Consider the following 13,331-nt stretch of genomic DNA (forward strand, 5'->3'; position numbering starts at 1 on the left):
GTAGTATATTATAATTAGTCTGAATGGTTAGGTCTACTGTAGTATACTATAATTGGTCTGGTTAGATAGGTCTACTGTAGTATACTATAATTAGTCTGGTTAGTTAGGTCTACTGTAGTATACTATAATTAGTCTGGTTAGTTAGACCTACTGTAGTATACTATAATTAGTCTGGTTAGTTAGGTCTACTGTAGTATACTATAATTAGTCTGGTTAGTTAGGTCTAATGTAGTATACTATAATTAGTCTGGTTAGTTAGGTCTACTGTAGTATACTATAATTAGTCTGGTTAGTTAGGTCTACTGTAGTATATTATAATTAGTCTGGTTAGTTAGGTCTACTGTAGTATATTATAATTCGTCTGGTTAGTTAGGTCTACTGTAGTATACTATAATTAGTCTGAATGGATAGGTCTACTGTAGTATACTATAATTAGTCTGGTTAGTTAGGCCTACTGTAGTATACTATAATTAGTCTGAATGGATAGACCTACTGTAGTATACTATAATTAGTCTGGTTAGTTAGGTCTACTGTAGTATACTATAATTAGTCTGGTTAGTTAGACCTACTGTAGTATACTATAATTAGTCTGGTTAGTTAGGTCTACTGTAGTATACTATAATTAGTCTGGTTAGTTAGGTCTACTGTAGTATACTATAATTAGTCTGGTTAGTTAGGTCTACTGTAGTATACTATAATTAGTCTGGTTAGTTAGGTCTACTGTAGTATACTATAATTAGTCTGGTTAGATAGGTCTACTGTAGTATATTATAATTAGTCTGGTTAGATAGGTCTACTGTAGTATACTTTAATTAGTCTGAATGGATAGGTCTACTGTAGTATACTATAATTAGTCTGGTTAGATAGGTCTACTGTAGTATACTATAATTAGTCTGGTTAGTTAGGTCTACTGTAGTATACTATAATTAGTCTGGTTAGTTAGGTCTACTGTAGTATACTATAATTAGTCTGGTTAGTTAGGTCTACTGTAGTATACTATAATTAGTCTGGTTAGTTAGGTCTACTGTAGTATACTATAATTAGTCTGAATGGATAGGTCTACTGTAGTATACTATAATTAGTCTGGTTAGTTAGGTCTACTGTAGTATACTATAATTAGTCTGGTTAGTTAGGTCTACTGTAGTATACCATAATTAGTCTGGTTAGTTAGGTCTACTGTAGTATACTATAATTAGTCTGAATGGATAGGTCTACTGTAGTATATTATAATTAGTCTGAATGGTTAGGTCTACTGTAGTATACTATAATTAGTCTGGTTAGTTAGGTCTACTGTAGTATATTATAATTAGTCTGGTTAGTTAGGTCTACTGTAGTATACTATAATTAGTCTGAATGGATAGACCTACTGTAGTATACTATAATTAGTCTGAATGGATAGGTCTACTGTAGTATACTATAATTAGTCTGAATGGATAGGTCTACTGTAGTATACTATAATTAGTCTGGTTAGTTAGGCCTACTGTAGTATACTATAATTAGTCTGAATGGATAGACCTACTGTAGTATACTATAATTAGTCTGGTTAGTTAGGTCTACTGTAGTATACTATAATTAGTCTGGTTAGATAGGTCTACTGTAGTATACTATAATTAGCCTGGTTAGATAGGTCTACTGTAGTATACTATAATTAGTCTGGTTAGTTAGGTCTACTGTAGTATACTATAATTAGTCTGGTTAGTTAGGTCTACTGTAGTATACTATAATTAGTCTGGTTAGTTAGGTCTACTGTAGTATACTATAATTAGTCTGGTTAGATAGGTCTACTGTAGTATACTTTAATTAGTCTGAATGGATATGTCTACTGTAGTATACTATAATTAGTCTGGTTAGTAGTATACTGTAGTGTACTATAATTAGTCTGAATGGTCTACTGTAGTATACTATAATTAGTCTGGTTAGTTAGACCTACTGTAGTATACTATAATTAGTCTGGTTAGTTAGGTCTAATGTAGTATACTATAATTAGTCTGGTTAGTTAGGTCTACTGTAGTATACTATAATTAGTCTGGTTAGTTAGGTCTACTGTAGTATATTATAATTAGTCTGGTTAGTTAGGTCTACTGTAGTATATTATAATTAGTCTGGTTAGTTAGGTCTACTGTAGTATACTATAATTAGTCTGAATGGATAGGTCTACTGTAGTATACTATAATTAGTCTGGTTAGTTAGGCCTACTGTAGTATACTATAATTAGTCTGTTTAGTTAGGTCTACTGTAGTATACTATAATTAGTCTGGTTAGTTAGGTCTACTGTAGTATACTATAATTAGTCTGGTTAGTTAGGTCTACTGTAGTATACTATAATTAGTCTGGTTAGTTAGGTCTACTGTAGTATACTATAATTAGTCTGGTTAGTTAGACCTACTGTAGTAAACTATAATTAGTCTGGTTAGTTAGACCTACTGTAGTATACTATAATTAGTCTGGTTAGTTAGGTCTAATGTAGTATACTATAATTAGTCTGGTTAGTTAGGTCTACTGTAGTATACTATAATTAGTCTGGTTAGTTAGGTCTACTGTAGTATACTATAATTAGTCTGGTTAGTTAGGTCTACTGTAGTATATTATAATTAGTCTGGTTAGTTAGGTCTACTGTAGTATACTATAATTAGTCTGAATGGATAGGTCTACTGTAGTATACTATAATTAGTCTGGTTAGTTAGGCCTACTGTAGTATACTATAATTAGTCTGAATGGATAGACCTACTGTAGTATACTATAATTAGTCTGTTTAGTTAGGTCTACTGTAGTATACTATAATTAGTCTGGTTAGTTAGGTCTACTGTAGTGTACTATAATTAGTCTGGTTAGTTAGGCCTACTGTAGTATACTATAATTAGTCTGAATGGATAGACCTACTGTAGTATACTATAATTAGTCTGGTTAGTTAGGTCTACTGTAGTATACTATAATTAGTCTGGTTAGTTAGACCTACTGTAGTATACTATAATTAGTCTGGTTAGTTAGGTCTACTGTAGTATACTATAATTAGTCTGGTTAGTTAGGTCTACTGTAGTATACTATAATTAGTCTGGTTAGTTAGGTCTACTGTAGTATACTATAATTAGTCTGGTTAGTTAGGTCTACTGTAGTATACTATAATTAGTCTGGTTAGTTAGGTCTACTGTAGTATACTATAATTAGTCTGGTTAGATAGGTCTACTGTAGTATACTTTAATTAGTCTGAATGGATATGTCTACTGTAGTATACTATAATTAGTCTGGTTAGTAGTATACTGTAGTGTACTATAATTAGTCTGAATGGTCTACTGTAGTATACTATAATTAGTCTGGTTAGTTAGACCTACTGTAGTAAACTATAATTAGTCTGTTTAGTTAGACCTACTGTAGTATACTATAATTAGTCTGGTTAGTTAGACCTACTGTAGTATACTATAATTAGTCTGGTTAGTTAGACCTACTGTAGTATACTATAATTAGTCTGGTTAGTTAGGTCTAATGTAGTATACTATAATTAGTCTGGTTAGTTAGGTCTACTGTAGTATACTATAATTAGTCTGGTTAGTTAGGTCTACTGTAGTATATTATAATTAGTCTGGTTAGTTAGGTCTACTGTAGTATATTATAATTAGTCTGGTTAGTTAGGTCTACTGTAGTATACTATAATTAGTCTGAATGGATAGGTCTACTGTAGTATACTATAATTAGTCTGGTTAGTTAGGCCTACTGTAGTATACTATAATTAGTCTGTTTAGTTAGGTCTACTGTAGTATACTATAATTAGTCTGGTTAGTTAGGTCTACTGTAGTATACTATAATTAGTCTGGTTAGTTAGGCCTACTGTAGTATACTATAATTAGTCTGAATGGATAGACCTACTGTAGTATACTATAATTAGTCTGGTTAGTTAGGTCTACTGTAGTATACTATAATTAGTCTGGTTAGTTAGACCTACTGTAGTATACTATAATTAGTCTGGTTAGTTAGGTCTACTGTAGTACACTATAATTAGTCTGGTTAGTTAGGTCTACTGTAGTATACTATAATTAGTCTGGTTAGTTAGGTCTACTGTAGTATACTATAATTAGTCTGGTTAGTTAGGTCTACTGTAGTATACTATAATTAGTCTGGTTAGATAGGTCTACTGTAGTATATTATAATTAGTCTGGTTAGATAGGTCTACTGTAGTATACTTTAATTAGTCTGAATGGATAGGTCTACTGTAGTATACTATAATTAGTCTGGTTAGTTAGGTCTACTGTAGTATACTATAATTAGTCTGGTTAGATAGGTCTACTGTAGTATACTATAATTAGTCTGGTTAGTTAGGTCTACTGTAGTATACTATAATTAGTCTGGTTAGTTAGGTCTACTGTAGTATACTATAATTAGTCTGGTTAGTTAGGTCTACTGTAGTATACTATAATTAGTCTGGTTAGTTAGGTCTACTGTAGTATACTATAATTAGTCTGGTTAGTTAGGTCTACTGTAGTATACTATAATTAGTCTGGTTAGTTAGACCTACTGTAGTAAACTATAATTAGTCTGGTTAGTTAGACCTACTGTAGTATACTATAATTAGTCTGGTTAGTTAGACCTACTGTAGTATACTATAATTAGTCTGGTTAGTTAGGTCTAATGTAGTATACTATAATTAGTCTGGTTAGTTAGGTCTACTGTAGTATACTATAATTAGTCTGGTTAGTTAGGTCTACTGTAGTATACTATAATTAGTCTGGTTAGTTAGGTCTACTGTAGTATATTATAATTAGTCTGGTTAGTTAGGTCTACTGTAGTATACTATAATTAGTCTGGTTAGTTAGGTCTACTGTAGTATACTATAATTAGTCTGGTTAGTTAGGCCTACTGTAGTATACTATAATTAGTCTGAATGGATAGACCTACTGTAGTATACTATAATTAGTCTGTTTAGTTAGGTCTACTGTAGTATACTATAATTAGTCTGGTTAGTTAGGTCTACTGTAGTGTACTATAATTAGTCTGGTTAGTTAGGCCTACTGTAGTATACTATAATTAGTCTGAATGGATAGACCTACTGTAGTATACTATAATTAGTCTGGTTAGTTAGGTCTACTGTAGTATACTATAATTAGTCTGGTTAGTTAGACCTACTGTAGTATACTATAATTAGTCTGGTTAGTTAGGTCTACTGTAGTATACTATAATTAGTCTGGTTAGTTAGGTCTACTGTAGTATACTATAATTAGTCTGGTTAGTTAGGTCTACTGTAGTATACTATAATTAGTCTGGTTAGTTAGGTCTACTGTAGTATACTATAATTAGTCTGGTTAGATAGGTCTACTGTAGTATATTATAATTAGTCTGGTTAGATAGGTCTACTGTAGTATACTTTAATTAGTCTGAATGGATAGGTCTACTGTAGTATACTATAATTAGTCTGGTTAGTTAGGTCTACTGTAGTATACTATAATTAGTCTGGTTAGATAGGTCTACTGTAGTATACTATAATTAGTCTGGTTAGTTAGGTCTACTGTAGTATACTATAATTAGTCTGGTTAGTTAGGTCTACTGTAGTATACTATAATTAGTCTGGTTAGTTAGGTCTACTGTAGTATACTATAATTAGTCTGGTTAGTTAGGTCTACTGTAGTATACTATAATTAGTCTGGTTAGTTAGGTCTACTGTAGTATACTATAATTAGTCTGGTTAGTTAGGTCTACTGTAGTATACTATAATTAGTCTGGTTAGTTAGGTCTACTGTAGTATACTATAATTAGTCTGAATGGATAGACCTACTGTAGTATACTATAATTAGTCTGAATGGATAGGTCTACTGTAGTATACTATAATTAGTCTGGTTAGTTAGGTCTACTGTAGTATACTATAATTAGTCTGGTTAGTTAGGTCTACTGTAGTATACTATAATTAGTATGAATGGATAGACCTACTGTAGTATACTATAATTAGTATGAATGGATAGACCTACTGTAGTATACTATAATTAGTCTGGTTAGTTAGGTCTACTGTAGTATACTATAATTAGTCTGGTTAGTTAGGTCTACTGTAGTATACTATAATTAGTCTGAATGGTCTACTGTAGTATACTATAATTAGTCTGAATGGAAGGTCTACTGTAGTATACTATAATTAGTATGAATGGAAGGTCTACTGTAGTATATTATAATTAGTCTGAATGGAAGGTCTACTGTAGTATACTATAATTAGTCTGGTTAGTTAGGTCTACTGTAGTATACTATAATTAGTATGAATGGAAGGTCTACTGTAGTATATTATAATTAGTCTGGTTAGTTAGGTCTACTGTAGTATACTTTAATTAGTCTGGTTAGTTAGGTCTACTGTAGTATATTATAATTAGTATGAATGGAAGGTCTACTGTAGTATATTATAATTAGTCTGGTTAGTTAGACCTACTGTAGTATACTATAATTAGTCTGGTTAGATAGGTCTACTGTAGTATACTTTAATTAGTCTGGTTAGTTAGGTCTACTGTAGTATACTATAATTAGTCTGGTTAGTTAGGTCTACTGTAGTATACTTTAATTAGTCTGGTTAATTAGGTCTACTGTAGTATACTATAATTAGTCTGAATGGATAGGTCTACTGTAGTATACTATAATTAGTCTGGTTAGTTAGGTCTACTGTAGTATACTATAATTAGTCTGGTTAGTTAGGTCTACTGTAGTATACTATAATTAGTCTGGTTAGTTAGGTCTACTGTAGTATACTATAATTAGTCTGGTTATTTAGACATACTGTAGTATACTATAATTAGTCTGGTTAGTTAGACCTACTGTAGTATACTATAATTAGTCTGGTTAGTTAGGTCTACTGTAGTATACTATAATTAGTCTGGTTAGTTAGGTCTACTGTAGTATACTATAATTAGTCTGGTTAATTAGGTCTACTGTAGTATACTATAATTAGTCTGAATGGATAGACCTACTGTAGTATACTATAATTAGTATGACAGGATAGGTCTACTGTAGTATACTATAATTAGTCTGGTTAGTTAGGTCTACTGTAGTATACTATAATTAGTCTGGTTATTTAGACCTACTGTAGCATACTATAATTAGCCTGAATGGATAGGCCTACTGTAGTATACTATAATTAGTCTGGTTAGTTAGGTCTACTGTAGTATACTATAATTAGTATGAATGGATAGGTCTACTGTAGTATACTATAATTAGTCTGGTTAGTTAGGTCTACTGTAGTAAACTATAATTAGTCTGAATGGATAGGTCTACTGTAGTATACTATAATTAGTCTGGTTAGTTAGGTCTACTGTAGTATACTTTAATTAGTCTGGTTAGTTAGACCTACTGTAGTATACTATAATTAGTCTGGTTAGATAGGTCTACTGTAGTATACTATAATTAGTCTGGTTAGTAGTATACTATAATTAGTCTGGTTAGATAGACCTACTGTAGTATACTATAATTAGTATGAATGGATAGGTCTACTGTAGTATACTATAATTAGTCTGGTTAGTTAGGTCTACTGTAGTATACTATAATTAGTCTGGTTAGTTAGGTCTACTGTAGTATACTTTAATTAGTCTGGTTAGTTAGACCTACTGTAGTATACTATAATTAGTCTGGTTAGATAGGTCTACTGTAGTATACTATAATTAGTCTGGTTAGTAGTATACTATAATTAGTCTGGTTAGATAGACCTACTGTAGTATACTATAATTAGTATGAATGGATAGGTCTACTGTAGTATACTATAATTAGTCTGGTTAGTTAGGTCTACTGTAGTATACTATAATTAGTCTGGTTAGTTAGGTCTACTGTAGTATACTATAATTAGTCTGGTTAGTTAGGTCTACTGTAGTATACTTTAATTAGTCTGGTTAGTTAGACCTACTGTAGTATACTATAATTAGTCTGGTTAGATAGGTCTACTGTAGTATACTATAATTAGTCTGGTTAGTAGTATACTATAATTAGTCTGGTTAGATAGACCTACTGTAGTATACTATAATTAGTATGAATGGATAGGTCTACTGTAGTATACTATAATTAGTCTGGTTAGTTAGGTCTACTGTAGTATACTATAATTAGTCTGGTTAGTAGTATACTATAATTAGTCTGGTTAGTTAGGTCTACTGTAGTATACTATAATTAGTCTGGTTAGTTAGGTCTACTGTAGTATACTATAATTAGTCTGGTTAGTTAGTTCTACTGTAGTATACTATAATTAGTCTGGTTAGTTAGGTCTACTGTAGTATACTATAATTAGTCTGGTTAGTTAGGTCTACTGTAGTATACTATAATTAGTCTGGTTAGTTAGGTCTACTGTAGTATACTATAATTAGTCTGGTTAGTTAGGTCTACTGTAGTATACTATAATTAGTCTGAATGGATAGGTCTACTGTAGTATACTATAATTAGTCTGAATGGATAGGTCTACTGTAGTATACTATAATTAGTCTGGTTAGTTAGGTCTACTGTAGTATACTATAATTAGTCTGGTTAGTTAGGTCTACTGTAGTATACTATAATTAGTCTGAATGGATAGGTCTACTGTAGTATACTATAATTAGTCTGGTTAGTTAGGTCTACTGTAGTATACTATAATTAGTCTGGTTAGTTAGGTCTACTGTAGTATACTATAATTAGTCTGGTTAGTTAGGTCTACTGTAGTATACTATAATTAGTCTGGTTAGTTAGGTCTACTGTAGTATACTATAATTAGTCTGGTTAGTTAGACCTACTGTAGTATACTATAATTAGTCTGAATGGATCGGTCTACTGTAGTATACTATAATTAGTCTGAATGGATCGGTCTACTGTAGTATACTATAATTAGTCTGAATGGATCGGTCTACTGTAGTATACTATAATTATGCTACCAATTATATCCTATCTTCTGGGCCTGAGTTCCCATAATGCAACACTAGACTATACATGGAGACACAGTTCCCATAATGCAACACTAGACTATAAATAGGACATCAGGAACAACTCAGAGGAACCGTTTTCTGGACAAAGGTTTAATAGTTGAAGACTTGTTTTAGATCATTATTGTTTTGTACCAATATGACAACACTCCTCCTCTCTTTTTGAGTTAACAGGAAACACTCTCCCTCCAACCCTCCTCCCCCCTACCCCTCCCGGAGTCCTTGGGTCGTACCTCTCCTGGTAACACCTTACTGCTGGGTCTGAAGAGGCTGTCTGTGCGGCTGGTCGACTGCAGGAAAACACCGGTGCTAGGTGGGTTCATGCTGTTACATACATTTATTTTGGGACACACCCTGAATGGCATTAATTACCACTAAGTACAATATATTTAAGGATGTAGAATCATTACAACTCTACACCCTTGGATACATTGACAATTTGAAGATTTAATACGATTTTACATTGAAGATTTTAAATTCTTAAATTCGGTTACAAGAGTGTGAAAAGCTGGGCCTAAATCTGTCTTCGATATGAAGGAACCATAACTGTCTGTCTTCGCTTCACAGGGGACAGTCCTAACCGTCACTCTCTCAGTAGAAGGGGCTTGTCAACTTGGGAGGCTGATGCTGAGGAGGCAGAGAAAAGTCTCTCCAGATCAGAACACCTCAAGAAACACCAGCAGAGACCCACACGGAAGAAACCTCACTGCTGCTCTGACTGTGGGAAGAGTTACACCTCTAAAGTAAACCTTAGAGGACACCAGAGAATTCATACTGGAGAGAAACCTCACTGCTGCTCCCAGTGTGGAGCTAGCCTCTCCTCTGCCAGTGCACTGGAAGGACACATGCGGATTCACACTGGAGAAAAACCGTACCAGTGCTCAGAATGTGGGCAGAGATTTACATACTCCAGTGGTTTACGGATACATGAGAGAATAAAACACACCAGCGAAAAACCACACTGTTGCTCTGACTGCGGGAAGAGATTTGTTACATCGCAACGCTTAAAAGCTCACCAGCGGACTCACACTGGAGAGAGACCGTTCCACTGCTCTGAGTGTGGGAAGAGTTTCAAACAAGCCTCAGCACTGTCTGAACACAAACGAATACACACAGGAGAGAAGCCTCACCACTGTGAGCAGTGCGGGGGAAGCTATTCCTCTTCTAAATTACTCAGAATACATCAGAGGATTCACACAGGGGAGAAACCTTACCAATGCACTGACTGTGGGAAAAGCTTCAGATTTCTGTCTTCTTTAAGACGTCACCAGCTAAGACATACTGGAGAAAAGCCCCACCAATGTACTGAGTGTGGGAAGAGGTTTGCTGTTAAGAGTGGGCTCTGGTTACATAACATAGTGCACACTGGAGAGAAAGGATACCAATGCCCACAGTGTGGCAAGAAGCTAGGATCATCTCATTCTCTAGAGCAGCATAAGCGTACACACACTGGACAGAAACCCTTCCACTGCTCCCACTGTAAGTTAAGCTTTGCCACTAATTCAGCCCTGTACAAACACCAGATAATTCACACAGGCGAGAAACGACACAGCTGCAATGTCTGCCAGAGGAGATTTGGACGGTCCGATCACCTGAAAATTCACATGCAAATTCACACAGGAGAAAAGCCATACCACTGCTCTAAGTGCGAGCTGAGTTTCACTAACAACAGATCTCTGAAAGAACATGAGGTCAGACACACAGAAGATAAACCTCACTGCTGCTCCCAGTGCGGTGCTAGTCTCTCCTCTGCCAGGGCACTGGAAGGACACATGCGGATTCACACTGGAGAGAAACCGTACGAGTGCTCTGAATGTGGGCAGAAGTTTGCACATAGAGCCAGTCTTGGGTCACACAGAAGAATACACACAGGAGAGAAACCCTATCACTGCTCTGACTGCAAGAAGAGCTTTCAAAGACTTGGCGCTTTAAAACTACACAAGTTCACACATTCAGAGAAGATGTACCACTGCTCTCAGTGTGAGTCGAGCTGCACAACGCCAGACGCATTGAAGAAACACCAGCGTATACACACTGGAGAGAAGCCTTACCACTGCTCCCACTGTGACAAGAGCTTCCTTCGGCAACAGTCTCTCAAAGGACACGAGCGTAGTCACAAGGGAGAGAAACCGTTCTCTTGCTCAGACTGCGGGAACAACTTTGCCACAATGGAAACCTTGCGAATTCACCATCGAAGACACACAGGAGAGAGGCCATACCAATGCCCTTTCCCTGACTGTGGGAAGAGTTTTTCCCAGGCCAGCGCCTTTAAAGTCCACAAGAGAAGGCACACAGGAGAGAAGCCGCACCACTGTGATCAGTGTGGGATGAGTTTTGTCACGTCAGGTGACTTGCAAACTCACTCCAAAAGAAGCCATACTGCTGCACAGCCTGTGTTTCTCTAGATCTCATTACTTAAAGATTCACCAGAGAGGCCACACAGGAGAGAGGCCATGCAGCTGCTCAGAGTGTGACAAGAGTTACACTTTGAAGAGTCACCTTACAAGACACCAGCGGAGACACACAGGAGAGAAACCTCACTACTGCGCAGAGTGCGGCAAGAGCTTCAAGTGTTTAATGGACCTGAGATGCCACGTTCAGCGCAAACATAGTGGGACACCCTACCACTGCACCCAGCTTCAGCTCCCCTCAGCATCTGAAGTACCACCAGATGACACACACGGGAGAGAAACCATTCATATGCACCGACTGCGGGAATTCACTCAGGCCGTGGTTTTGACGTACCACAGGAGGATTCACACCGGAGAGAAACCTCACAGCTGTGATCAGTGTGACAAGAGTTTCAGTAAAAGGAGCAGTCTGCAATCACACCAGCGGACACATACAGAAGAGAAGCCTTACAGCTGTGATGAGTGTGGGAAGAGATTCACCAATTCAGGAACCCTGGTTTCGCACAAGAGAATACACTCCTGAGAGAAAGATTACCACACACAGGAGCGAGGCCTAATGGCCATGTTCAAGTGAACACACACTGATAATTTTTTTATGCCTGGATTAAATATGTAGTTTTGTAAATGATGGAACACATTTTATAGAATGAGCATCAAGGACACACAGTAACAACTGTGAAACATGAAACACTTCTAGTTTGTCCTTGACAATTCCCACAACTGAAACCACACTTGAAAATACAGAGGCTTTCACTCAGTGTTGTGGCCAACCGCTATGCAGATACAGGTCTGATTGAATCAAGCTCTGAGAACGGACATATTTCTCAACATCACAACTTGCTGTTGGATACAAATTATTAAATTATTAAAAATTATAAACATTTGAAGAAGTAAACGGTGCAGGTGAAGTTCTAATCGAACTCTGTATGGAACATGATATTTACCATCTACTGTTCTTTCAAAATTAACACTTGTTTCGTTTTGCTTTTGGATTGTGGGCTCAATTCAATGAGATTTGGCGTTTGCCGACACCTGCATAGCTGGTGTTGTGACGATGTCTGAGGTGGAACTGTACCTATCATGAACATTGGCTGCATGGAGGAGTAGGAATCCCATCCAGCCATGTTTACAAACTCAAACACTGTCATTTAGGGCTGGATTCAATCTGCCTTAATCCGCCATAACCGACAACTGCATAGTCGTTTCATTGTTTTCAATGTTTTTATTCAGGTGATGTCCGAGGTGTAACCACATTGTAGCTGTCGAGGACATTACCATAATCTCATGCAGTCTTTTTAGATTCAAACCTTGATTAGCCTGAGATAATGCTGTAATCTACACCTCAAATAGCCTGATATAATGCTGTAATCTACACCTTTATTAGCCTGATATAATGCTGTAATCTACACCTTGATTAGCCTGATATAATGCTGTAATCCACACCTTGATTAGCCTGATATAATGCTGTAATCTACACCTTGATTAGCCTGATATAATGCTGTAATCCACACCTTGATTAGCCTGATATAATGCTGTAATCTACACCTTGATTAGCCTGATATAATGCTGTAATCCACACCTTGATTAGCCTGATATAATGCTGTAATCTACACCTTGATTAGCCTGATATAATGCTGTAATATACACCTTTATTAGCCTGATATAATGCTGTAATCTACACCTTTATTAGCCTGATATAATGCTGTAATCTACTCCTTGATTAGCCTGATATAATGCTGTAATCTACTCCTTGATTAGCCTGATATAATGCTGTAATCTACACCTTTATTAGCCTGATATAATGCTGTAATCCACACCTTGATTAGCCTGATATAATGCTGTAATCTACACCTTGATTAGCCTGATATAATGCTGTAATCCACACCTTGATTAGCCTGATATAATGCTGTAATCCACACCTTGATTAGCCTGATATAATGCTGTAATCTACACCTTGATTAGCCTGATATAATGCTGTAATCCACACCTTGATTAGCCTGATATAATGCTGTAATCCACACCTTGATTA

The sequence above is a fragment of the Oncorhynchus clarkii genome, unplaced genomic scaffold (genome assembly GCF_045791955.1).
Source record: "Oncorhynchus clarkii lewisi isolate Uvic-CL-2024 unplaced genomic scaffold, UVic_Ocla_1.0 unplaced_contig_463_pilon_pilon, whole genome shotgun sequence".
In the NCBI taxonomy this organism is placed as follows: domain Eukaryota; kingdom Metazoa; phylum Chordata; class Actinopteri; order Salmoniformes; family Salmonidae; genus Oncorhynchus; species Oncorhynchus clarkii.